The sequence below is a fragment of the Crinia signifera genome, chromosome 6 (assembly GCF_055691185.1).
Source record: "Crinia signifera chromosome 6, ASM5569118v1, whole genome shotgun sequence".
NCBI classification, from domain to species: domain Eukaryota; kingdom Metazoa; phylum Chordata; class Amphibia; order Anura; family Myobatrachidae; genus Crinia; species Crinia signifera.
In genome coordinates this window covers 2,318,157-2,344,270 of record NC_139222.1, presented here as the reverse complement: position 1 = coordinate 2,344,270, position 26,114 = coordinate 2,318,157, and the positions used below count along the sequence as shown (strand labels likewise).

At 42.0% G+C, this 26,114-nt stretch overlaps 3 protein-coding genes and 1 long non-coding RNA gene across 4 annotated transcripts in view; 2 read left to right on the top strand and 2 right to left on the bottom strand.

Moving 5' to 3' along the window:
• Positions 1-26,114, top strand: part of LOC146009797 (uncharacterized) — a 928,908-nt gene that overhangs the window by 384,727 nt on the left and 518,067 nt on the right. The window lies entirely within an intron of this gene.
• LOC146009834 (uncharacterized) overlaps positions 1-26,114 on the top strand; it is a 547,900-nt gene that overhangs the window by 136,737 nt on the left and 385,049 nt on the right. The gene's annotated exons all lie outside the window — the stretch shown is intronic.
• Positions 1-26,114, bottom strand: part of LOC146009794 (uncharacterized) — a 381,786-nt gene that overhangs the window by 287,848 nt on the left and 67,824 nt on the right. The gene's annotated exons all lie outside the window — the stretch shown is intronic.
• LOC146009854 (uncharacterized) lies at positions 885-25,515 on the bottom strand. Its single transcript, XR_014444688.1, has 3 exons — positions 25,408-25,515; positions 23,902-24,048; positions 885-1,071 (listed from the first exon to the last, which is right to left on the bottom strand). It is a non-coding gene; the product is annotated as an uncharacterized LOC146009854 (long non-coding RNA).

The following is a 26,114-nucleotide window of genomic DNA, read 5'->3' as shown; positions in this document are numbered from 1 at the left end:
GTTACTGTATAAGGTCACATTCCCAGCAATCACCTCACAGGTCACATTCCCCCGGTGTTACTGTATAAGGTCCCATTCCCAGCAGTAACCTCTCCGGTCACATCCCCCGGTGTTACTGTATAACGTCCCATTCCCAGCAGTAACCTCTCCGGTCACATCCCCCGGTGTTACGGTATAACGTCCCATTCCCAGATGTCACATCCCCCAGTGTTACTGCATAAAGTCCCATTCCCAGCTGTCACCTCTCTGGTCACATCCCCCCGGTGTTACTGTATAACGTCCCATTCCCAGCGGTCACCTCCCCTGGTGTTACTGTATAACATCCAATTCCCAGCAGTCACCTCTCCGGTCAAATCCCCCGGTGTTACTGTATAATGTCCCATTCCCAGCAGTCACCTCTCCGGTCAAATCCCCCGGTGTTACTGTATAATGTCCCATTCCCAGCGGTCACCTCTCCGGTCACATCCCCCGGTGTTACTGTATAACGTCCCATTCCCAGCAGTCACCTCTCCCGGTGTAACTGTATAATGTCCCATTCCCAGCAGTCACCTCTCCGGTCACATCCCCCAGTGTTGCTGTATAACGTCCCATTCCCAGCAGTCACCTCTCCGGTCACATCCCCCGGTGATACTGTATAACATCCCATTCCCATCATTCACCTCTCCGGTCACATCCCCCAGTGTTACTGTATAACGTCCCATTCCCAGCAGTCACCTCTCCTGTCACATCCCCCGGTGTTACTGTATAACATCCCATTCCCAGCAGTCACCTCTCCTGTCACATCCCCCGGTGTTACTGTATAACGCCCCATTCCCAGCAGTCACCTCTCCGGTCACATCCCCCTGTGTTACTGTATAACGTCCCATTCCCAGCAGTCACCTCTCCGGTCAGCAGCTGAATGATCTTGTTGGTGAGTTCCAGGATCTTCTGGTCATTGTGCCTCTCATGTATCAGTGAGTGAGGTGGAGGCACCATGATGGGGCTCTGGGTCCTGCTCAGTCCTCCTGACACACGGGGACGGCTGCTGGGTGTCTCACACTCACCGGATGTCTTCTTCACTACTGTGTAACCCTGTGTATTGGGGGAGATACCAAATATCATTATATACAATCCCAGATCCCCTTCACCTCCCGGTCACCTCCCTGTATTATTACTAAAGATATAAGTGATGTCACTGTCACCTCCCCGGTCACGTCCCTGTATTATTACTATAGATATAAGTGATGTCACTGTCACCTCCCCGGTCACGTCTCTGTATTATTACTATAGATATAAGTGATGTCACCTCCCCGGTCACGTCCCTGTATTACTACTATAGATATAAGTGATGTCACTGTCACCTCCCCGGTCACCTCCCTGTATTATTACTGTAGATATAAGTGATGTCACTGTCACCTCCACAATCAAATCCCTGTATAATTACTATAGATAAGTGATGTCACTGTCACTTCCCCGGTCACATCCCTGTATTATTACTATAGATATTAGTGATGTCACTGTCACCTCACCGGTCACCTCCCTGTATTATTACTATAGATATAAGTGATGTCACGGTCACCTCCCCGGTCACGTCCCTGTATTATTACTATAGATATAAGTGATGTCACTGTCACCTCCCCAGTCACGTCCCTGTATTATTACTATAGATATAAGTGATGTCACCTCCCCAGTCAAGTCCCTGTATTATTACTATAGATATAAGTGATGTCACTGTCACCTCCCCGGTCACATCCCTGTATTATTACTATAGATATAAGTGATGTCACTGTCACCTCCCCGGTCACGTCCCTGTATTATTACCATAGATATAAGTGATGTCCCGGTTACCTCCCCGGTCACGTCCCTGTATTATTACTATAGATATAAGTGATGTCACTGTCACCTCCCCGGTCACGTCCCTGTATTATTACCATAGATATAAGTGATGTCACGGTCACCTCCCTGGTCACGTCCCTGTATTATTACTATAGATATAAGTGATGTCACTGTCACCTCCCCGGTCACGTCCCTGTATCATTACTATAGATATAAGTGATGTCACTGTCACCTTCCCGGTCACGTCCCTGTATTATTACTATAGCTATAAGTGATGTCACTGTCACCTCCCCGTTAATGTCCCTGTATTATTACTATAGATATAAGTGATGTCACCTCCCCGGTCACGTCTCTGTATTATTACTATAGATATAAGTGATGTCACCGTCACCTCCCTAATCATGTCCCTGTATTAATACTATAGATATAAGTGATGTCACCTCCCCGGTCACGTCCCTGTATTACTACTATAGATATAAGTGATGTCACTGTCACCTCCCCAGTCACGTCCGTGTATTATAACTATAGATATAAGTGATGTCACTGTCACCTTCCCGGTCACATCCCTGTATTATTACTATAGATATAAGTGATGTCACCTCCCCAGTCAAGTCCCTGTATTATTACTATAGATATAAGTGATGTCACTGTCACCTCCCCGGTCACATCCCTGTATTATTACTATAGATATAAGTAATGTCACTGTCACCTCCCCAGTCACGTCCCTGTATTATTACCATAGATATAAGTGATGTCCCGGTTACCTCCCCGGTCACGTCCCTGTATTATTACTTTAGATATAAGTGATGTCACCTCCCCGGTCACGTCTCTGTATTATTACTATAGATATAAGTGATGTCACCGTCACCTCCCTAATCATGTCCCTGTATTATTACTATAGATATAAGTGATGTCACTGTCACCTCCCCGGTCACGTCCCTGTATCATTACTATAGATATAAGTGATGTCACTGTCACCTTCCCGGTCACGTCCCTGTATTATTACTATAGCTATAAGTGATGTCACTGTCACCTCCCCGTTAATGTCCCTGTATTATTACTATAGATATAAGTGATGTCACCTCCCCGGTCACGTCTCTGTATTATTACTATAGATATAAGTGATGTCACCGTCACCTCCCTAATCATGTCCCTGTATTATTACTATAGATATAAGTGATGTCACCTCCCCGGTCACGTCCCTGTATTACTACTATAGATATAAGTGATGTCACTGTCACCTCCCCGGTCACCTCCCTGTATTATTACTGTAGATATAAGTGATGTCACTGTCACCTCCACAATCAAATCCCTGTATAATTACTATAGATAAGTGATGTCACTGTCACCTCCTCGGTCACGCCCCCGTATTATTACTTATAAGTGATGTCACTGTCACCTCCCGGTCACCTTCCTGTATTATTACTAACGATATAAGTGATGTCACTGTCACCTCCCCGGTCACGTCCCTGTATTACTACTATAGATATAAGTGATGTCACTGTCACCTCCCCAGTCACGTCCGTGTATTATAACTATAGATATAAGTGATGTCACTGTCACCTCCCCGGTCACATCCCTGTATTATTACTGTAGATATAAGTGATGTCACTGTCACCTCCCCGGTCACATCCCGGTATTATTACTATAGATATAAGTGATGTCACAGTCACCTCCCTGTATTATTACTATAGATATAAGAGATGTCACTGTCACCTCCCCAGTCACGTCCGTGTGTTATTACTATAGATATAAGTGATGTCACTGTCACCTCCCCGGTCACATCCCTGTATTATTACTATAGATATAAGTGATGTCACCTCCCCAGTCAAGTCCCTGAATTATTACTATAGATATAAGTGATGTCACTGTCACCTCCCTGTATTATTACTATAGATATAAGTGATGTCACAGTCACCTCCCTGTATTATTACTATAGATATAAGTGATGTCACTTCCCCGGTCACTTCCCTGTATTATTACTATAGATATAATGATGTCACTCTCACCTCCCCGGTCACATCCCTGTATTATTACTATAGATATAAGTGATGTCACTGTCACCTCCCCGGTCACGTCCCTGTATTATTACTATAGATATAAGAGATGTCACTGTCACCTCCCCAGTCACGTCCCTGTATTATTACTATAGATATAAGTGATGTCACTGTCACCTCCCCGGTCACGTCCCTGTATTATTACCATAGATATAAGTGATGTCACGGTCACCTCCCTGGTCACGTCCCTGTATTATTACTATAGATATAAGTGATGTCACTGTCACCTCCCCAGTCACATCCCTGTATTATTACTATAGATATAAGTGATGTCACCTCCCCAGTCAAGTCCCTGTATTATTACTATAGATATAAGTGATGTCACTGTCACCTCCCCGGTCACATCCCTGTATTATTACTATAGATATAAGTAATGTCACTGTCACCTCCCCGGTCACGTCCCTGTATTATTACCATAGATATAAGTGATGTCACGGTCACCTCCCCGGTCACGTCCCTGTATTACTACTATAGATATAAGTGATGTCACTGTCACCTCCCCAGTCACATCCCTGTATTATTACTATAGATATAAGTGATGTCACCTCCCCAGTCAAGTCCCTGTATTATTACTATAGATATAAGTGATGTCACTGTCACCTCCCCGGTCACATCCCTGTATTATTACTATAGATATAAGTAATGTCACTGTCACCTCCCCAGTCACGTCCCTGTATTATTACCATAGATATAAGTGATGTCCCGGTTACCTCCCCGGTCACGTCCCTGTATTATTACTTTAGATATAAGTGATGTCACCTCCCCGGTCACGTCTCTGTATTATTACTATAGATATAAGTGATGTCACCGTCACCTCCCTAATCATGTCCCTGTATTATTACTATAGATATAAGTGATGTCACTGTCACCTCCCCGGTCACGTCCCTGTATCATTACTATAGATATAAGTGATGTCACTGTCACCTTCCCGGTCACGTCCCTGTATTATTACTATAGCTATAAGTGATGTCACTGTCACCTCCCCGTTAATGTCCCTGTATTATTACTATAGATATAAGTGATGTCACCTCCCCGGTCACGTCTCTGTATTATTACTATAGATATAAGTGATGTCACCGTCACCTCCCTAATCATGTCCCTGTATTATTACTATAGATATAAGTGATGTCACCTCCCCGGTCACGTCCCTGTATTACTACTATAGATATAAGTGATGTCACTGTCACCTCCCCGGTCACCTCCCTGTATTATTACTGTAGATATAAGTGATGTCACTGTCACCTCCACAATCAAATCCCTGTATAATTACTATAGATAAGTGATGTCACTGTCACCTCCTCGGTCACGCCCCCGTATTATTACTTATAAGTGATGTCACTGTCACCTCCCGGTCACCTTCCTGTATTATTACTAACGATATAAGTGATGTCACTGTCACCTCCCCGGTCACGTCCCTGTATTACTACTATAGATATAAGTGATGTCACTGTCACCTCCCCAGTCACGTCCGTGTATTATAACTATAGATATAAGTGATGTCACTGTCACCTCCCCGGTCACATCCCTGTATTATTACTGTAGATATAAGTGATGTCACTGTCACCTCCCCGGTCACATCCCGGTATTATTACTATAGATATAAGTGATGTCACAGTCACCTCCCTGTATTATTACTATAGATATAAGAGATGTCACTGTCACCTCCCCAGTCACGTCCGTGTGTTATTACTATAGATATAAGTGATGTCACTGTCACCTCCCCGGTCACATCCCTGTATTATTACTATAGATATAAGTGATGTCACCTCCCCAGTCAAGTCCCTGAATTATTACTATAGATATAAGTGATGTCACTGTCACCTCCCTGTATTATTACTATAGATATAAGTGATGTCACAGTCACCTCCCTGTATTATTACTATAGATATAAGTGATGTCACTTCCCCGGTCACTTCCCTGTATTATTACTATAGATATAATGATGTCACTCTCACCTCCCCGGTCACATCCCTGTATTATTACTATAGATATAAGTGATGTCACTGTCACCTCCCCGGTCACGTCCCTGTATTATTACTATAGATATAAGAGATGTCACTGTCACCTCCCCAGTCACGTCCCTGTATTATTACTATAGATATAAGTGATGTCACTGTCACCTCCCCGGTCACGTCCCTGTATCATTACTATAGATATAAGTGATGTCACTGTCACCTCCCCAGTCACGTCCCTGTATTATTACTATAGATATAAGTGATGTCACTGTCACCTCCCCAGTCACGTCCATGTATTATTACTATAGATATAAGTGATGTCACTGTCACCTCCCCAGTCACATCCCTGTATTATTACTATAGATATAAGTGATGTCACTGTCACCTCCCCAGTCAAGTCCCTGTATTATTACTATAGATATAAGTGATGTCACTGTCACCTCCCTGTATTATTACTATAGATATAATGATGTCACTGTCACCTCCCCGGTCACATCCCTGTATTATTACTATAGATATAAGTGATGTCACTGTCACCTCCCCGGTCACATCCCGGTATTATTACTATAGATATAAGTGATGTCACTGTCACCTCCCCAGTCACCTCCCTGTATTATTACTATAGATATAAGAGATGTCACTGTCACCTCCCCAGTCACGTCCGTGTGTTATTACTATAGATATAAGTGATGTCACTGTCACCTCCCCGGTCACATCCCTGTATTATTACTATAGATATAAGTGATGTCACCTCCCCAGTCAAGTCCCTGAATTATTACTATAGATATAAGTGATGTCACTGTCACCTCCCTGTATTATTACTATAGATATAAGTGATGTCACCTCCCCAGTCAAGTCCCTGAATTATTACTATAGATATAAGTGATGTCACAGTCAACTCCCTGTATTATTACTATAGATAGAAGTGATGTCACTTCCCCGGTCACTTCCCTGTATTATTACTATAGATATAAGTGATGTCACTGTCACCTCCCCGGTCACGTCCCTGTATTATTACTATAGATATAAGTGATGTCACTGTCACCTCCCCAGTCACGTCCCTGTATTATTACTATAGATATAAGTGATGTCACTGTCACCTCCCCGGTCACGTCCCTGTATTATTACTATAGATATAAGTGATGTCACTGTCACCTCCCCAGTCACGTCCCTGTATTATTACTATAGATATAAGTGATGTCACCTCCCCGGTCACATTCCTGTATTATTACTATAGATATAAGTGATGTCACTGTCATCTCCCTGTATTATTACTATAGATATAAGTGATGTCACAGTCACCTCCCTGTATTATTACTATAGATATAAGTGATGTCACTATCACCTCCCTGTATTATTACTATAGATATAAGTGATGTCACGGTCACCTCCCTGGTCATATCCCTGTATTATTACTATAGATATAAGTGATGTCACTGTCACCTCCCCAGTCACGTCCCTGTATTATTACTATAGATATAAGTGATGTCACTGTCACCTCCCCAGTCACGTCCATGTATTATTACTATAGATATAAGTGATGTCACTGTCACCTCCCCGGTCACATCCCTGTATTATTACTATAGATATAAGTGATGTCACCTCCCCGGTCACGTCCCTGTATTATTACTATAGATATAAGTTATGTCACTGTCACCTCTCTGTATTATTACTATAGATACAAGTGATGTCACTGTCACCTCCCCAGTCACATCCCTGTATTATTACTATAGATATAAGTGATGTCACTGTCACCTCCCCAGTCACGTCCGTGTATTATTACTATAGATATAAGTGATGTCACTGTCACCTCCCTGGTCACATCCCTGTATTATTACTATAGATATAAGTGATGTCACCTCCCCAGTCAAGTCCCTGAATTATTACTATAGATATAAGTGATGTCACAGTCACCTACCTGTATTATTACTATAGATATAAGTGATGTCACCTCCCCGGTCACGTCCCTGTATTATTACTATAGATATAAGTGATGTCACTGTCACCTCCCCAGTCACGTCCCTGTATTATTACTATAGGTATAAGTGATGTCACTGTTGGCTCCCCGGTCACGTCCCTGTATTATTACTATAGATATAAGTGATGTCACCTCCCCGGTCACATTCCTGTATTATTACTATAGATAGAAGTGATGTCACTGTCACTTCCCCGGTCACGTCCCTGTATTATTACTATAGATATAAGTGATGTCACTGTCACCTCCCTGTATTATTACAATAAATATAAATGATGTCACTGTCACCTCCCCGGTCACATCCCTGAATTATTACTATAGATATTAGTGATGTCCCTGTCACCTCCCCGGTCACGTCCCTGTATTATTACAATAGATATAAGTGATGTCACTGTCACCTCCCCGGTCACGTCCCTGTATTCTTACCATAGATATAAGTGATGTCCCGGTTACCTCCCCGGTCACGTCCCTGTATTATTACTATAGATATAAGTGATGTCACTGTCACCTCCCCGGTCACGTCCCTGTATTATTACCATAGATATAAGTGATGTCACGGTCACCTCCCCGGTCACGTCCCTGTATTATTACTATAGATATAAGTGATGTCACTGTCACCTCCCCGGTCACGTCCCTGTATCATTACTATAGATATAAGTGATGTCACTGTCACCTTCCCGGTCACGTCCCTGTATTATTACTATAGATAGAAGTGATGTCACCTCCCCGGTCACGTCTCTGTATTATTACTATAGATATAAGTGACGTCACCGTCACCTCCCCAATCATGTCCCTGTATTATTACTATAGATATAAGTGATGTCACCTCCCCGGTCACGTCCCTGTATTACTACTATAGATATAAGTGATGTCACTGTCACCTCCCCGGTCACCTCCCTGTATTATTACTGTAGATATAAGTGATGTCACTGTCACCTCCACAATCAAATCCCTGTATAATTACTATAGATAAGTGATGTCACTGTCACCTCCTCGGTCACGCCCCCGTATTATTACTTTAGATATAAGTGATGTCACTGTCACCTCCCGGTCACCTTCCTGTATTATTACTAAAGATATAAGTGATGTCACTGTCACCTCCCCGGTCACGTCCCTGTATTACTACTATAGATATAAGTGATGTCACTGTCACCTCCCCAGTCACGTCCGTGTATTATAACTATAGGTATAAGTGATGTCACTGTCACCTTCCCGGTCACATCCCTGTATTATTACTATAGATATAAGTGATGTCACCTCCCCAGTCAAGTCCCTGTATTATTACTTTAGATAAGTGATGTCACTGTCACCTCCCTGTATTATTACTATAGATATAATGATGTCACTGTCACCTCCCCGGTCACATCCCTGTATTATTACTATAGATATAAGTGATGTCACTGTCACCTCCCCGGTCACATCCCGGTATTATTACTATAGATATAAGTGATGTCACTGTCACCTCCCCAGTCACGTCCCTGTATTATTACTATAGATATAAGTGATGTCACAGTCACCTCCCTGTATTAATACTATAGATATAAGAGATGTCACTATCACCTCCCTGTATTATTACTTTAGATATAAGTGATGTCACGGTCACCTCCCCGGTCACGTCCCTGTATTATTACTATAGATATAAGTGATGTCACTGTCACCTCCCCGGTCACGTCCCTGTATTATTACTATAGATATAAGTGATGTCACTGTCACCTCCCCAGTCACGTCCCTGTATTATTACTATAGATATAAGTGATGTCACTGTCACCTCCCTGTATTATTACTATAGATATAATGATGTCACTGTCACCTCCCCGGTCACATCCCTGTATTATTACTATAGATATAAGTGATGTCACTGTCACCTCCCCGGTCACATCCCGGTATTATTACTATAGATATAAGTGATGTCACTGTCACCTCCCCAGTCAAGTCCCTGAATTATTACTATAGATATAAGTGATGTCACTGTCACCTCCCTGTATTATTACTATAGATATAAGTGATGTCACCTCCCCAGTCAAGTCCCTGAATTATTACTATAGATATAAGTGATGTCACAGTCACCTCCCTGTATTATTACTATAGATATAAGAGATGTCACTGTCACCTCCCCAGTCACGTCCGTGTGTTATTACTATAGATATAAGTGATGTCACTGTCACCTCCCCGGTCACATCCCTGTATTATTACTATAGATATAAGTGATGTCACCTCCCCAGTCAAGTCCCTGAATTATTACTATAGATATAAGTGATGTCACTGTCACCTCCCTGTATTATTACTATAGATATAAGTGATGTCACAGTCACCTCCTTGTATTATTACTATAGATATAAGTGATGTCACTTCCCCGGTCACTTCCCTGTATTATTACTATAGATATAAGTGATGTCACTGTCACCTCCCCGGTCACGTCCCTGTATTATTACAATAGATATAAGTGATGTCACTGTCACCTCCCCAGTCACGTCCCTGTATTATTACTATAGATATAAGTGATGTCACTGTCACCTCCCCGGTCACGTCCCTGTATTATTACTATAGATATAAGTGATGTCACTGTCGCCTCCCCAGTCACGTCCCTGTATTATTACTATAGATATAAGTGATGTCACTGTCATCTCCCTGTATTATTACTATAGATATAAGTGATGTCACAGTCACCTCCCTGTATTATTACTATAGATATAAGTGATGTCACTATCACCTCCCTGTATTATTACTATAGATATAAGTGATGTCACGGTCACCTCCCTGGTCATATCCCTGTATTATTACTATAGATATAAGTGATGTCACTGTCACCTCCCCGGTCACGTCCCTGTATTATTACTATAGATATAAGTGATGTCACAGTCACCTCCCTGTATTATTACTATAGATATAAGTGATGTCACTATCACCTCCCTGTATTATTACTATAGATATAAGTGATGTCACGGTCACCTCCCTGGTCATATCCCTGTATTATTACTATAGATATAAGTGATGTCACTGTCACCTCCCCAGTCACGTCCCTGTATTATTACTATAGATATAAGTGATGTCACTGTCACCTCCCCAGTCACGTCCATGTATTATTACTATAGATATAAGTGATGTCACTGTCACCTGCCCGGTCACATCCCTGTATTATTACTATAGATATAAGTGATGTCACCTCCCCGGTCACGTCCCTGTATTATTACTATAGATATAAGTGATGTCACTGTCACCTCCCTGTATTATTACTATAGATACAAGTGATGTCACTGTCACCTCCCCAGTCACATCCCTGTATTATTACTATAGATATAAGTGATGTCACTGTCACCTCCCCAGTCACGTCCGTGTATTATTACTATAGATATAAGTGATGTCACTGTCACCTCCCTGGTCACATCCCTGTATTATTACTATAGATATAAGTGATGTCACCTCCCCAGTCAAGTCCCTGAATTATTACTATAGATATAAGTGATGTCACTGTCACCTCCCTGTATTATTACTATAGATATAAGTGATGTCACCTCCCCAGTCAAGTCCCTGAATTATTACTATAGATATAAGTGATGTCACTGTCACCTCCCTGTATTATTACTATAGATATAAGTGATGTCACAGTCACCTACCTGTATTACTATAGATATAAGTGATGTCACCTCCCCAGTCACATCCCTGTATTATTACTATAGATATAAGTGATGTCACTGTCACCTCCCCAGTCACGTCCGTGTATTATTACTATAGATAAAAGTGATGTCACTGTCACCTCCCTGGTCACATCCCTGTATTATTACTATAGATATAAGTGATGTCACCTCCCCAGTCAAGTCCCTGAATTATTACTATAGATATAAGTGATGTCACTGTCACCTCCCTGTATTATTACTATAGATATAAGTGATGTCACCTCCCCAGTCAAGTCCCTGAATTATTACTATAGATATAAGTGATGTCACTGTCACCTCCCTGTATTATTACTATAGATATAAGTGATGTCACAGTCACCTACCTGTATTATTACTATAGATATAAGTGATGTCACCTCCCCAGTCACGTCCCTGTATTATTACTATAGGTATAAGTGATGTCACTGTCGGCTCCCCGGTCACGTCCCTGTATTATTACTATAGATATAAGTGATGTCACCTCCCCGGTCACATTCCTGTATTATTACTATAGATAGAAGTGATGTCACTGTCACTTCCCCGGTCACGTCCCTGTATTATTACTATAGATATAAGTGATGTCACTGTCACCTCCCTGTATTATTACAATAAATATAAATGATGTCACTGTCACCTCCCCGGTCACATCCCTGAATTATTACTATAGATATTAGTGATGTCCCTGTCACCTCCCCGGTCACGTCCCTGTATTATTACCATAGATATAAGTGATGTCCCGGTTACCTCCCCGGTCACGTCCCTGTATTATTACTATAGATATAAGTGATGTCACTGTCACCTCCCCGGTCACGTCCCTGTATTATTACTAAAGATATAAGTGATGTCACTGTCACCTCCCCGGTCACGTCCCTGTATCATTACTATAGATATAAGTGATGTCACAGTCACCTCCCTGTATTACTACTATAGATATAAGTGATGTCACTATCACCTCCCTGTATTATTACTATAGATATAAGTGATGTCACGGTCACCTCCCTAGTCATATCCCTGTATTATTACTATAGATATAAGTGATGTCACTGTCACCTCCCCGGTCACGTCCCTGTATTATTACTATAGATATAAGTGATGTCACTGTCACCTCCCCAGTCACGTCCCTGTATTATTACTATAGATATAAGTGATGTCACTGTCACCTCCCCAGTCACGTCCATGTATTATTACTATAGATATAAGTGATGTCACTGTCACCTCCCCGGTCACATCCCTGTATTATTACTATAGATATAAGTGAGGTCACCTCCCCGGTCACGTCCCTGTATTATTACTATAGATATAAGTTATGTCACTGTCACCTCCCCAGTCACGTCCCTGTATTATTACTATAGATATAAGTGATGTCACTGTCACCTCCCCAGTCACGTCCATGTATTATTACTATAGATATAAGTGATGTCACTGTCACCTCCCCGGTCACATCCCTGTATTATTACTATAGATATAAGTGAGGTCACCTCCCCGGTCACGTCCCTGTATTATTACTATAGATATAAGTTATGTCACTGTCACCTCCCTGTATTATTACTATAGATACAAGTGATGTCACTGTCACCTCCCCAGTCACATCCCTGTATTATTACTATAGATATAAGTGATGTCACTGTCACCTCCCCAGTCACGTCCGTGTATTATTACTATAGATATAAGTGATGTCACTGTCACCTCCCTGGTCACATCCCTGTATTATTACTATAGATATAAGTGATGTCACCTCCCCAGTCAAGTCCCTGAATTATTACTATAGATACAAGTGATGTCACTGTCACCTCCCCGGTCACATCCCGGTATTATTACTATAGATATAAGTGATGTCACTGTCACCTCCCCAGTCACGTCCCAGTATTATTACTATAGATATAAGTGATGTCACAGTCACCTCCCTGTATTATTACTATAGATATAAGAGATGTCACTGTCACCTCCCCAGTCACGTCCGTGTGTTCTTACTATAGATATAAGTGATGTCACTGTCACCTCCCCGGTCACATCCCTGTATTATTACTATAGATATAAGTGATGTCACCTCCCCAGTCAAGTCCCTGAATTATTACTATAGATATAAGTGATGTCACTGTCACCTCCCTGTATTATTACTATAGATATAAGTGATGTCACCTCCCCAGTCAAGTCCCTGAATTATTACTATAGATATAAGTGATGTCACTGTCACCTCCCTGTATTATTACTATAGATATAAGTGATGTCACCTCCCCAGTCAAGTCCCTGAATTATTACTATAGATATAAGTGATGTCACTGTCACCTCCCTGTATTATTACTATAGATATAAGTGATGTCACCTCCCCAGTCAAGTCCCTGAATTATTACTATAGATATAAGTGATGTCACTGTCACCTCCCTGTATTATTACTATAGATATAAGTGATGTCACAGTCACCTACCTGTATTATTACTATAGATATAAGTGATGTCACCTCCCCGGTCACGACCCTGTATTATTACTATAGATATAAGTGATGTCACTGTCACCTCCCCAGTCACGTACCTGTATTATTATTATAGGTATAAGTGATGTCACTGTCACCTCCCCGGTCACGTTCCTGTATTATTACTATAGATATAAGTGATGTCACTGTCACCTCCCCGGTCACATCCCTGTATTATTACTATAGATATAAGTGATGTCACTGTCACCTCCCCGGTCACATCTCTGTATTACTACTATAGGTATAAGTGATGTCACTGTCACCTCCCCGGTCACATCTCTGTATTATTACTATAGATATAAGTGATGTCACTGTCACCTCCCCGGTCACATCTCTGTATTATTACTATAGATATAAGTGATGTCACTGTCACCTCCCCGTTCACCTACCTGTATTATTACTATAGATATAAGTGATGTCACAGTCAACTCCCTGTATTATTACTATAGATAGAAGTGATGTCACTTCCCCGGTCACTTCCCTGTATTATTACTATAGATATAAGTGATGTCACTGTCACCTCCCCGGTCACGTCCCTGTATTATTACTATAGATATAAGTGATGTCACTGTCACCTCCCCAGTCACGTCCCTGTATTATTACTATAGATATAAGTGATGTCACTGTCACCTCCCCGGTCACGTCCCTGTATTATTACTATAGATATAAGTGATGTCACTGTCACCTCCCCAGTCACGTCCCTGTATTATTACTATAGATATAAGTGATGTCACCTCCCCGGTCACATTCCTGTATTATTACTATAGATATAAGTGATGTCACTGTCATCTCCCTGTATTATTACTATAGATATAAGTGATGTCACAGTCACCTCCCTGTATTATTACTATAGATATAAGTGATGTCACTATCACCTCCCTGTATTATTACTATAGATATAAGTGATGTCACGGTCACCTCCCTGGTCATATCCCTGTATTATTACTATAGATATAAGTGATGTCACTGTCACCTCCCCAGTCACGTCCCTGTATTATTACTATAGATATAAGTGATGTCACTGTCACCTCCCCAGTCACGTCCATGTATTATTACTATAGATATAAGTGATGTCACTGTCACCTCCCCGGTCACATCCCTGTATTATTACTATAGATATAAGTGATGTCACCTCCCCGGTCACGTCCCTGTATTATTACTATAGATATAAGTTATGTCACTGTCACCTCTCTGTATTATTACTATAGATACAAGTGATGTCACTGTCACCTCCCCAGTCACATCCCTGTATTATTACTATAGATATAAGTGATGTCACTGTCACCTCCCCAGTCACGTCCGTGTATTATTACTATAGATATAAGTGATGTCACTGTCACCTCCCTGGTCACATCCCTGTATTATTACTATAGATATAAGTGATGTCACCTCCCCAGTCAAGTCCCTGAATTATTACTATAGATATAAGTGATGTCACAGTCACCTACCTGTATTATTACTATAGATATAAGTGATGTCACCTCCCCGGTCACGTCCCTGTATTATTACTATAGATATAAGTGATGTCACTGTCACCTCCCCAGTCACGTCCCTGTATTATTACTATAGGTATAAGTGATGTCACTGTTGGCTCCCCGGTCACGTCCCTGTATTATTACTATAGATATAAGTGATGTCACCTCCCCGGTCACATTCCTGTATTATTACTATAGATAGAAGTGATGTCACTGTCACTTCCCCGGTCACGTCCCTGTATTATTACTATAGATATAAGTGATGTCACTGTCACCTCCCTGTATTATTACAATAAATATAAATGATGTCACTGTCACCTCCCCGGTCACATCCCTGAATTATTACTATAGATATTAGTGATGTCCCTGTCACCTCCCCGGTCACGTCCCTGTATTATTACAATAGATATAAGTGATGTCACTGTCACCTCCCCGGTCACGTCCCTGTATTCTTACCATAGATATAAGTGATGTCCCGGTTACCTCCCCGGTCACGTCCCTGTATTATTACTATAGATATAAGTGATGTCACTGTCACCTCCCCGGTCACGTCCCTGTATTATTACCATAGATATAAGTGATGTCACGGTCACCTCCCCGGTCACGTCCCTGTATTATTACTATAGATATAAGTGATGTCACTGTCACCTCCCCGGTCACGTCCCTGTATCATTACTATAGATATAAGTGATGTCACTGTCACCTTCCCGGTCACGTCCCTGTATTATTACTATAGATAGAAGTGATGTCACCTCCCCGGTCACGTCTCTGTATTATTACTATAGATATAAGTGATGTCACCGTCACCTCCCCAATCATGTCCCTGTATTATTACTATAGATATAAGTGATGTCACCTCCCCGGTCACGTCCCTGTATTACTACTATAGATATAAGGGATGTCACTGTCACCTCCCCGGTCACCTCCCTGTATTATTACTGTAGATATAAGTGATGTCACTGTCACCTCCACAATCAAATCCCTGTATAATTACTATAGATAAGTGATGTCACTGTCACCTCCTCGGTCACGCCCCCGTATTATTACTTTAGATATAAGTGATGTCACTGTCACCTCCCTGTATTATTACTAAAGATATAAGTGATGTCACTGTCACCTCCCCGGTCACGTCCCTGTATTACTACTATAGATATAAGTGATGTCACTGTCACCTCCCCAGTCACGTCCGTGTATTATAACTATAGGTATAAGTGATGTCACTGTCACCTTCCCGGTCACATCCCTGTATTATTACTATAGATATAAGTGATGTCACCTCCCCAGTCAAGTCCCTGTATTATTACTTTAGATATAAGTGATGTCACTGTCACCTCCCTGTATTATTACTATAGATATAATGATGTCACTGTCACCTCCCCGGTCACATCCCTGTATTATTACTATAGATATAAGTGATGTCACTGTCACCTCCCCGGTCACATCCCGGTATTATTACTATAGATATAAGTGATGTCACTGTCACCTCCCCAGTCACGTCCCTGTATTATTACTATAGATATAAGTGATGTCACAGTCACCTCCCTGTATTATTACTATAGATATAAGAGATGTCACTATCACCTCCCTGTATTATTACTTTAGATATAAGTGATGTCACCTCCCCAGTCAAGTCCCTGAATTATTACTATAGATATAAGTGATGTCACAGTCACCTCCCTGTATTATTACTATAGATATAAGAGATGTCACTGTCACCTCCCCAGTCACGTCCGTGTGTTATTACTATAGATATAAGTGATGTCACTGTCACCTCCCCGGTCACATCCCTGTATTATTACTATAGATATAAGTGATGTCACCTCCCCAGTCAAGTCCCTGAATTATTACTATAGATATAAGTGATGTCACTGTCACCTCCCTGTATTATTACTATAGATATAAGTGATGTCACCTCCCCAGTCAAGTCCCTGAATTATTACTATAGATATAAGTGATGTCACTGTCACCTCCCTGTATTATTACTATAGATATAAGTGATGTCACAGTCACCTCCTTGTATTATTACTATAGATATAAGTGATGTCACTTCACCGGTCACTTCCCTGTATTATTACTATAGATATAAGTGATGTCACTGTCACCTCCCCGGTCACGTCCCTGTATTATTACAATAGATATAAGTGATGTCACTGTCACCTCCCCAGTCACGTCCCTGTATTATTACTATAGATATAAGTGATGTCACTGTCACCTCCCCGGTCACGTCCCTGTATTATTACTATAGATATAAGTGATGTCACTGTCGCCTCCCCAGTCACGTCCCTGTATTATTACTATAGATATAAGTGATGTCACCTCCCCGGTCACATTCCTGTATTATTACTATAGATATAAGTGATGTCACTGTCATCTCCCTGTATTATTACTATAGATATAAGTGATGTCACAGTCACCTCCCTGTATTATTACTATAGATATAAGTGATGTCACTATCACCTCCCTGTATTATTACTATAGATATAAGTGATGTCACGGTCACCTCCCTGGTCATATCCCTGTATTATTACTATAGATATAAGTGATGTCACTGTCACCTCCCCGGTCACGTCCCTGTATTATTACTATAGATATAAGTGATGTCACAGTCACCTCCCTGTATTATTACTATAGATATAAGTGATGTCACTATCACCTCCCTGTATTATTACTATAGATATAAGTGATGTCACGGTCACCTCCCTGGTCATATCCCTGTATTATTACTATAGATATAAGTGATGTCACTGTCACCTCCCCAGTCACGTCCCTGTATTATTACTATAGATATAAGTGATGTCACTGTCACCTCCCCAGTCACGTCCATGTATTATTACTATAGATATAAGTGATGTCACTGTCACCTGCCCGGTCACATCCCTGTATTATTACTATAGATATAAGTGATGTCACCTCCCCGGTCACGTCCCTGTATTATTACTATAGATACAAGTGATGTCACTGTCACCTCCCCAGTCACATCCCTGTATTATTACTATAGATATAAGTGATGTCACTGTCACCTCCCCAGTCACGTCCGTGTATTATTACTATAGATATAAGTGATGTCACTCACCTCCCTGGTCACATCCCTGTATTATTACTATAGATATAAGTGATGTCACCTCCCCAGTCAAGTCCCTGAATTATTACTATAGATATAAGTGATGTCACTGTCACCTCCCTGTATTATTACTATAGATATAAGTGATGTCACCTCCCCAGTCAAGTCCCTGAATTATTACTATAGATATAAGTGATGTCACTGTCACCTCCCTGTATTATTACTATAGATATAAGTGATGTCACAGTCACCTACCTGTATTACTATAGATATAAGTGATGTCACCTCCCCAGTCACATCCCTGTATTATTACTATAGATATAAGTGATGTCACTGTCACCTCCCCAGTCACGTCCGTGTATTATTACTATAGATAAAAGTGATGTCACTGTCACCTCCCTGGTCACATCCCTGTATTATTACTATAGATATAAGTGATGTCACCTCCCCAGTCAAGTCCCTGAATTATTACTATAGATATAAGTGATGTCACTGTCACCTCCCTGTATTATTACTATAGATATAAGTGATGTCACCTCCCCAGTCAAGTCCCTGAATTATTACTATAGATATAAGTGATGTCATTGTCACCTCCCTGTATTATTACTATAGATATAAGTGATGTCACAGTCACCTACCTGTATTATTACTATAGATATAAGTGATGTCACCTCCCCAGTCACGTCCCTGTATTATTACTATAGGTATAAGTGATGTCACTGTCGGCTCCCCGGTCACGTCCCTGTATTATTACTATAGATATAAGTGATGTCACCTCCCCGGTCACATTCCTGTATTATTACTATAGATAGAAGTGATGTCACTGTCACTTCCCCGGTCACGTCCCTGTATTATTACTATAGATATAAGTGATGTCACTGTCACCTCCCTGTATTATTACAATAAATATAAATGATGTCACTGTCACCTCCCCGGTCACATCCCTGAATTATTACTATAGATATTAGTGATGTCCCTGTCACCTCCCCAGTCACGTCCCTGTATTATTACAATAGATATAAGTGATGTCACTGTCACCTCCCCGGTCACGTCCCTGTATTATTACCATAGATATAAGTGATGTCCCGGTTACCTCCCCGGTCACGTCCCTGTATTATTACTATAGATATAAGTGATGTCACTGTCACCTCCCCGGTCACGTCCCTGTATTATTACTAAAGATATAAGTGATGTCACTGTCACCTCCCCGGTCACGTCCCTGTATCATTACTATAGATATAAGTGATGTCACAGTCACCTCCCTGTATTACTACTATAGATATAAGTGATGTCACGGTCACCTCCCTAGTCATATCCCTGTATTATTACTATAGATATAAGTGATGTCACTGTCACCTCCCCGGTCACGTCCCTGTATTATTACTATAGATATAAGTGATGTCACTGTCACCTCCCCAGTCACGTCCCTGTATTATTACTATAGATATAAGTGATGTCACTGTCACCTCCCCAGTCACGTCCATGTATTATTACTATAGATATAAGTGATGTCACTGTCACCTCCCCGGTCACATCCCTGTATTATTACTATAGATATAAGTGAGGTCACCTCCCCGGTCACGTCCCTGTATTATTACTATAGATATAAGTTATGTCACTGTCACCTCCCTGTATTATTACTATAGATACAAGTGATGTCACTGTCACCTCCCCAGTCACATCCCTGTATTATTACTATAGATATAAGTGATGTCACTGTCACCTCCCCAGTCACGTCCGTGTATTATTACTATAGATATAAGTGATGTCACTGTCACCTCCCTGGTCACATCCCTGTATTATTACTATAGATATAAGTGATGTCACCTCCCCAGTCAAGTCCCTGAATTATTACTATAGATACAAGTGATGTCACTGTCACCTCCCCGGTCACATCCCGGTATTATTACTATAGATATAAGTGATGTCACTGTCACCTCCCCAGTCACGTCGCAGTATTATTACTATAGATATAAGTGATGTCACAGTCACCTCCCTGTATTATTACTATAGATATAAGAGATGTCACTGTCACCTCCCCAGTCACGTCCGTGTGTTATTACTATAGATATAAGTGATGTCACTGTCACCTCCCCGGTCACATCCCTGTATTATTACTATAGATATAAGTGATGTCACCTCCCCAGTCAAGTCCCTGAATTATTACTATAGATATAAGTGATGTCACTGTCACCTCCCTGTATTATTACTATAGATATAAGTGATGTCACCTCCCCAGTCAAGTCCCTGAATTATTACTATAGATATAAGTGATGTCACTGTCACCTCCCTGTATTATTACTATAGATATAAGTGATGTCACCTCCCCAGTCAAGTCCCTGAATTATTACTATAGATATAAGTGATGTCACTGTCACCTCTCTGTATTATTACTATAGATATAAGTGATGTCACCTCCCCAGTCAAGTCCCTGAATAATTACTATAGATATAAGTGATGTCACTGTCACCTCCCTGTATTATTACTATAGATATAAGTGATGTCACAGTCACCTACCTGTATTATTACTATAGATATAAGTGATGTCACTGTCACCTCCCCAGTCACGTCCCTGTATTATTATTATAGGTATAAGTGATGTCACTGTCACCTCCCCGGTCACGTTCCTGTATTATTACTATAGATATAAGTGATGTCACTGTCACCTCCCCGGTCACATCCCCGTATTATTACTATAGATATAAGTGATGTCACTGTCACCTCCCCGGTCACATCTCTGTATTACTACTATAGGTATAAGTGATGTCACTGTCACCTCCCCGGTCACATCTCTGTATTATTACTATAGATATAAGTGATGTCACTGTCACCTCCCCGGTCACATCTCTGTATTATTACTATAGATATAAGTGATGTCACTGTCACCTCCCCGTTCACCTACCTGTATTATTACTATAGATATAAGTGATGTCACAGTCACCTCCCCGGTCACATCCCTGTATTATTACTATAGATATAAGTGATGTCACTGTCACCTCCCCGGTCACATCCCTGTATTATTACTATAGATATAAGTGATGTCACTGTCACCTCCCCGGTCACGTCCCTGTATTATTACTATAGATATAAGTGATGTCACTGTCACCTCCCCAGTCACGTCCCTGTATTATTACTATAGATATAAGTGATGTCACTATCACCTCCCTGTATTATTACTATAGATATAAGTGATGTCACGGTCACCTCCCTGGTCATATCCCTGTATTATTACTATAGATAAGTGATGTCACTGTCACCTCCCCGGTCACGTCCCTGTATTATTACCATAGATATAAGTGATGTCACTGTCACCTCCCCAGTCACGTCCCTGTATTATTACTATAGATATAAGTGATGTCACTGTCACCTCCCCAGTCACGTCCATGTATTATTACTATAGATATAAGTGATGTCACTGTCACCTCCCCGGTCACATCCCTGTATTATTACTATAGATATAAGTGATGTCACCTCCCCGGTCACGTCCCTGTATTATTACTATAGATATAAGTTATGTCACTGTCACCTCCCTGTATTATTACTATAGATACAAGTGATGTCACTGTCACCTCCCCAGTCACATCCCTGTATTATTACTATAGATATAAGTGATGTCACTGTCACCTCCCCAGTCACGTCCGTGTATTATTACTATAGATATAAGTGATGTCACTGTCACCTCCCTGGTCACATCCCTGTATTATTACTATAGATATAAGTGATGTCACCTCCCCAGTCAAGTCCCTGAATTATTACTATAGATATAAGTGATGTCACTGTCACCTCCCTGTATTATTACTATAGATATAAGTGATGTCACCTCCCCAGTCAAGTCCCTGAATTATTACTATAGATATAAGTGATGTCACTGTCACCTCCCTGTATTATTACTATAGATATAAGTGATGTCACAGTCACCTACCTGTATTATTACTATAGATATAAGTGATGTCACCTCCCCGGTCACGTCCCTGTATTATTACTATAGATATAAGTGATGTCACTGTCACCTCCCCAGTCACGTCCCTGTATTATTACTATAGGTATAAGTGATGTCACTGTCGGCTCCCCGGTCACGTCCCTGTATTATTACTATAGATATAAGTGATGTCACCTCCCCGGTCACATTCCTGTATTATTACTATAGATATAAATGATGTCACTGTCACCTCCCCGGTCACGTTCCTGTATTATTACTATAGATATAAGTGATGTCACTGTCACCTCCCCGGTCACATCCCTGTATTATTACTATAGATATAAGTGATGTCACTGTCACCTCCATCGGTCACATCTCTGTATTACTACTATAGGTATACGTGATGTCACTGTCACCTCCCCGGTCACATCTCTGTATTATTACTATAGATATAAGTGATGTCACTGTCACCTCCCCGGTCACATCTCTGTATTATTACTATAGATATAAGTGATGTCACTGTCACCTCCCCGTTCACCTACCTGTATTATTACTATAGATATAAGTGATGTCACTGTCACCTCCCCGGTCACATCCCTGTATTATTACTATAGATATAAGTGATGTCACTGTCACCTCTGCGGTCCTGTCCCTGTATTATTATTATTATAGATATAAGTGATGTCACTGTCACCTCCCTGTATTATTACTATAGATATAAGTGATGTCACTGTCACCTCCCCGGTCACGTCCCTGTATTATTACTATAGATATAAGTGATGTCACTGTCACCTCCCCAGTCACGTCCCTGTATTATTACTATAGATATATGTGATGTCACTGTCACCTCCCCGGTCACATCCCTGTATTATTACTATAGATATAAGTGATGTCACTGTCACCTCCCTGTATTATTACTATAGATACAAGTGATGTCACTGTCACCTCCCCAGTCACGTCCATGTATTCTTACTATAGATATAAGTGATGTCACTGTCACCTCCCCGGTCACATCCCTGTATTATTACTATAGATATAAGTGATGTCAACTCCCCGGTCACGTCCCTGTATTATTACTATAGATATAAGTGATGTCACTGTCACCTCCCTGTATTATTACTATAGATACAAGTGATGTCACTGTCACCTCCCTGTATTATTACTATAGATATAAGTGATGTCACTGTCACCTCCCTGTATTATTACTATAGATATAAGTGATGTCACCTCCCCAGTCAAGTCCCTGAATTATTACTATAGATATAAGTGATGTCACTGTCACCTCCCTGTATTATTACTATAGATATAAGTGATGTCACAGTCACCTCCCTGTATTATTACTATAGATATAAGTGATGTCACTTCCCCGGTCACTTCCCTGTATTATTACTATAGATATAAGTGATGTCACTGTCACCTCCCCGGTCACATCCCTGTATTATTACTATAGATATAAGTGATGTCACCTCCCTGGTCACGTCCCTGTATTATAACTATAGATATAAGTGATGTCACTGTCACCTCCCCGGTCAGCAGGTAGATGATCTCCAGGGTGAGACTTAGTATCCTCTCAGACATGTGACTCCTGTCCTTCTCCATCCTCAGGGAATCAGTGACGCGTCTCATCCTCACGTGACGTGTAGTAAACTCTCCTCACAGCTCAGTGGTCTAGGAGTAAGTATAATAATTATAATACACAGCACAGAGCACACATGTAACATAGATATGAAGCACCGAGTCCTCCTCTATCCCCCATGTCACACATCAGACGCCCCAGTGACTGTCACACAATGCGGTATTGCTAATAGGTTACTTTGTACAGCTCATGGCCAGGACACCAAAGGCTGCTCCCCCTGTATAATAACAACAACAACAACAACAACACACCACAGGCTGCTCCCCCTGTATAATAATAACAGGACCCCACAGGCTTCTCCTCCTGTATAATAATAACAGGACACCACAGGCTTCTCCTCCTGTATAATAACTATAGGACACCACAGGCTGCTCCCCCTGTACAATAATAATAATAATAACAACAACAACAACAAATACAACAACAACAACAGGAAACTACAGTCTGCTCCCCATGTAAAAAATAATATCAGGACACCAAAAGCTGCCCCCCCAGTATAAAAATAACAGGACACCACAGGCTGCCCCCCCAGTATAAAAATAACAGGACACCACAGGCTGCCCCCCCAGTTTAAAAATAACAGGACACCACAGGCTGCCCCCCCAGTTTAAAAATAACAGGACACCACAGGCTGCCCCCCCAGTTTAAAAATAACAGGACACCACAGGCTGCTCCCCCAGTATAAAAATAACAGGACACCACAGGCTGCCCCCCCAGTTTAAAAATAAAAGGACACCACAGGCTGCTCCCCCTGTATAATAATAACAGGACACCACAGGCGGCTCCCCCTGTATAATAATAACAGGACACCACAGGCGGCTCCCCCTGTATAATAATAACAGGACACCACAGGCGGCTCCCCCTGTATAATAATAACAGGACACCACAGGCGGCTTCCCCTGTATAATAATAACAGGACACCACAGGCGGCTCCCCCTGTATAATAATAATAACAGGACACCACAGGCGGCTCCCCCTGTATAATATTAATAACAGGACACCACAGGCGGCTCCCCCTGTATAATAATAATAATAATAACAACAGGACACCACAGGCGGCTCCCCCTGTATAATAATAATAACAGGACACCACAGGCGGCTCCCCCTGTATAATAATAATAATAACAGGACACCACAGGCGGCTCCCCCTGTATAATAATAATAACAGGACACCACAGGCTGCTCCCCCTGTATAATAATAATAACAGGACACCACAGGCTGCTCCCCCTGTATAATAATAAGAGGACACTACAGGCTGCTCCCCCTGTATAATAACAGGACACCACAGGCTGCTCAACCTGTATAATAATAACAGGACACCACAGGCTGCTCCCCCTGTATAATAATAACAGGACACTACAGGCTGCTCCCCCTGTACAGACGCCATTACCTGCTCTCCTCCTCAGCGGCACTTGGCTGTGATTGTGTGAATGCTGCCGCTGCTGCCTGGCTCCGCAATTTAACCCCCTCCCCCTCCCCCTGACTGGCTGACCTCCCCGCCGATCAGACCTAGTTCCGGCAGAGCCCCGCCCCCTCCCAGTAAGATAGTCTCGGATCACAGTTGCCGGAAATAAGGTGCAATGTACAGCGAGGAAGTAGTGTGTGATTGGCACAGGCTGCTCCCCGGTGTCTGGCCCCTCCTACACCCCGGCCACAGCCCCGCCCTCTGTAGTTACGTCACCAGACATGTCCTGAGTGCCGGAGCCGTGTTCCTGTAGACCGGTCTGGCAGCAGCAGTGTGCATAGACGTCAGGTGTGAGCCCCTCACTCCCACAAGGCAGCAGGAGCAGAGAGCGGCCATTGCTGTGTCTGGCAGCAGGAGCAGAGAGCGGCCATTGCTGTGTCTGGCAGCAGGAGCAGGGAGCGGCCATTACTGTGTCTGGCAGCAGGAGCACAGAGCGGCCATTACTGTGTCTGGCAGCAGGAGCACAGAGCGGCCATGTCTGGCAGCAGGAGCAGAGAGCGCCCATTGCTGTGTCTGGCAGCAGGAGCAGAGAGCGGCCATTACTGTGTCTGGCAGCAGGAGCACAGAGCGGCCATGTCTGGCAGCAGGAGCAGAGAGCGCCCATTGCTGGGTCTGGCAGCAGGAGCACAGAG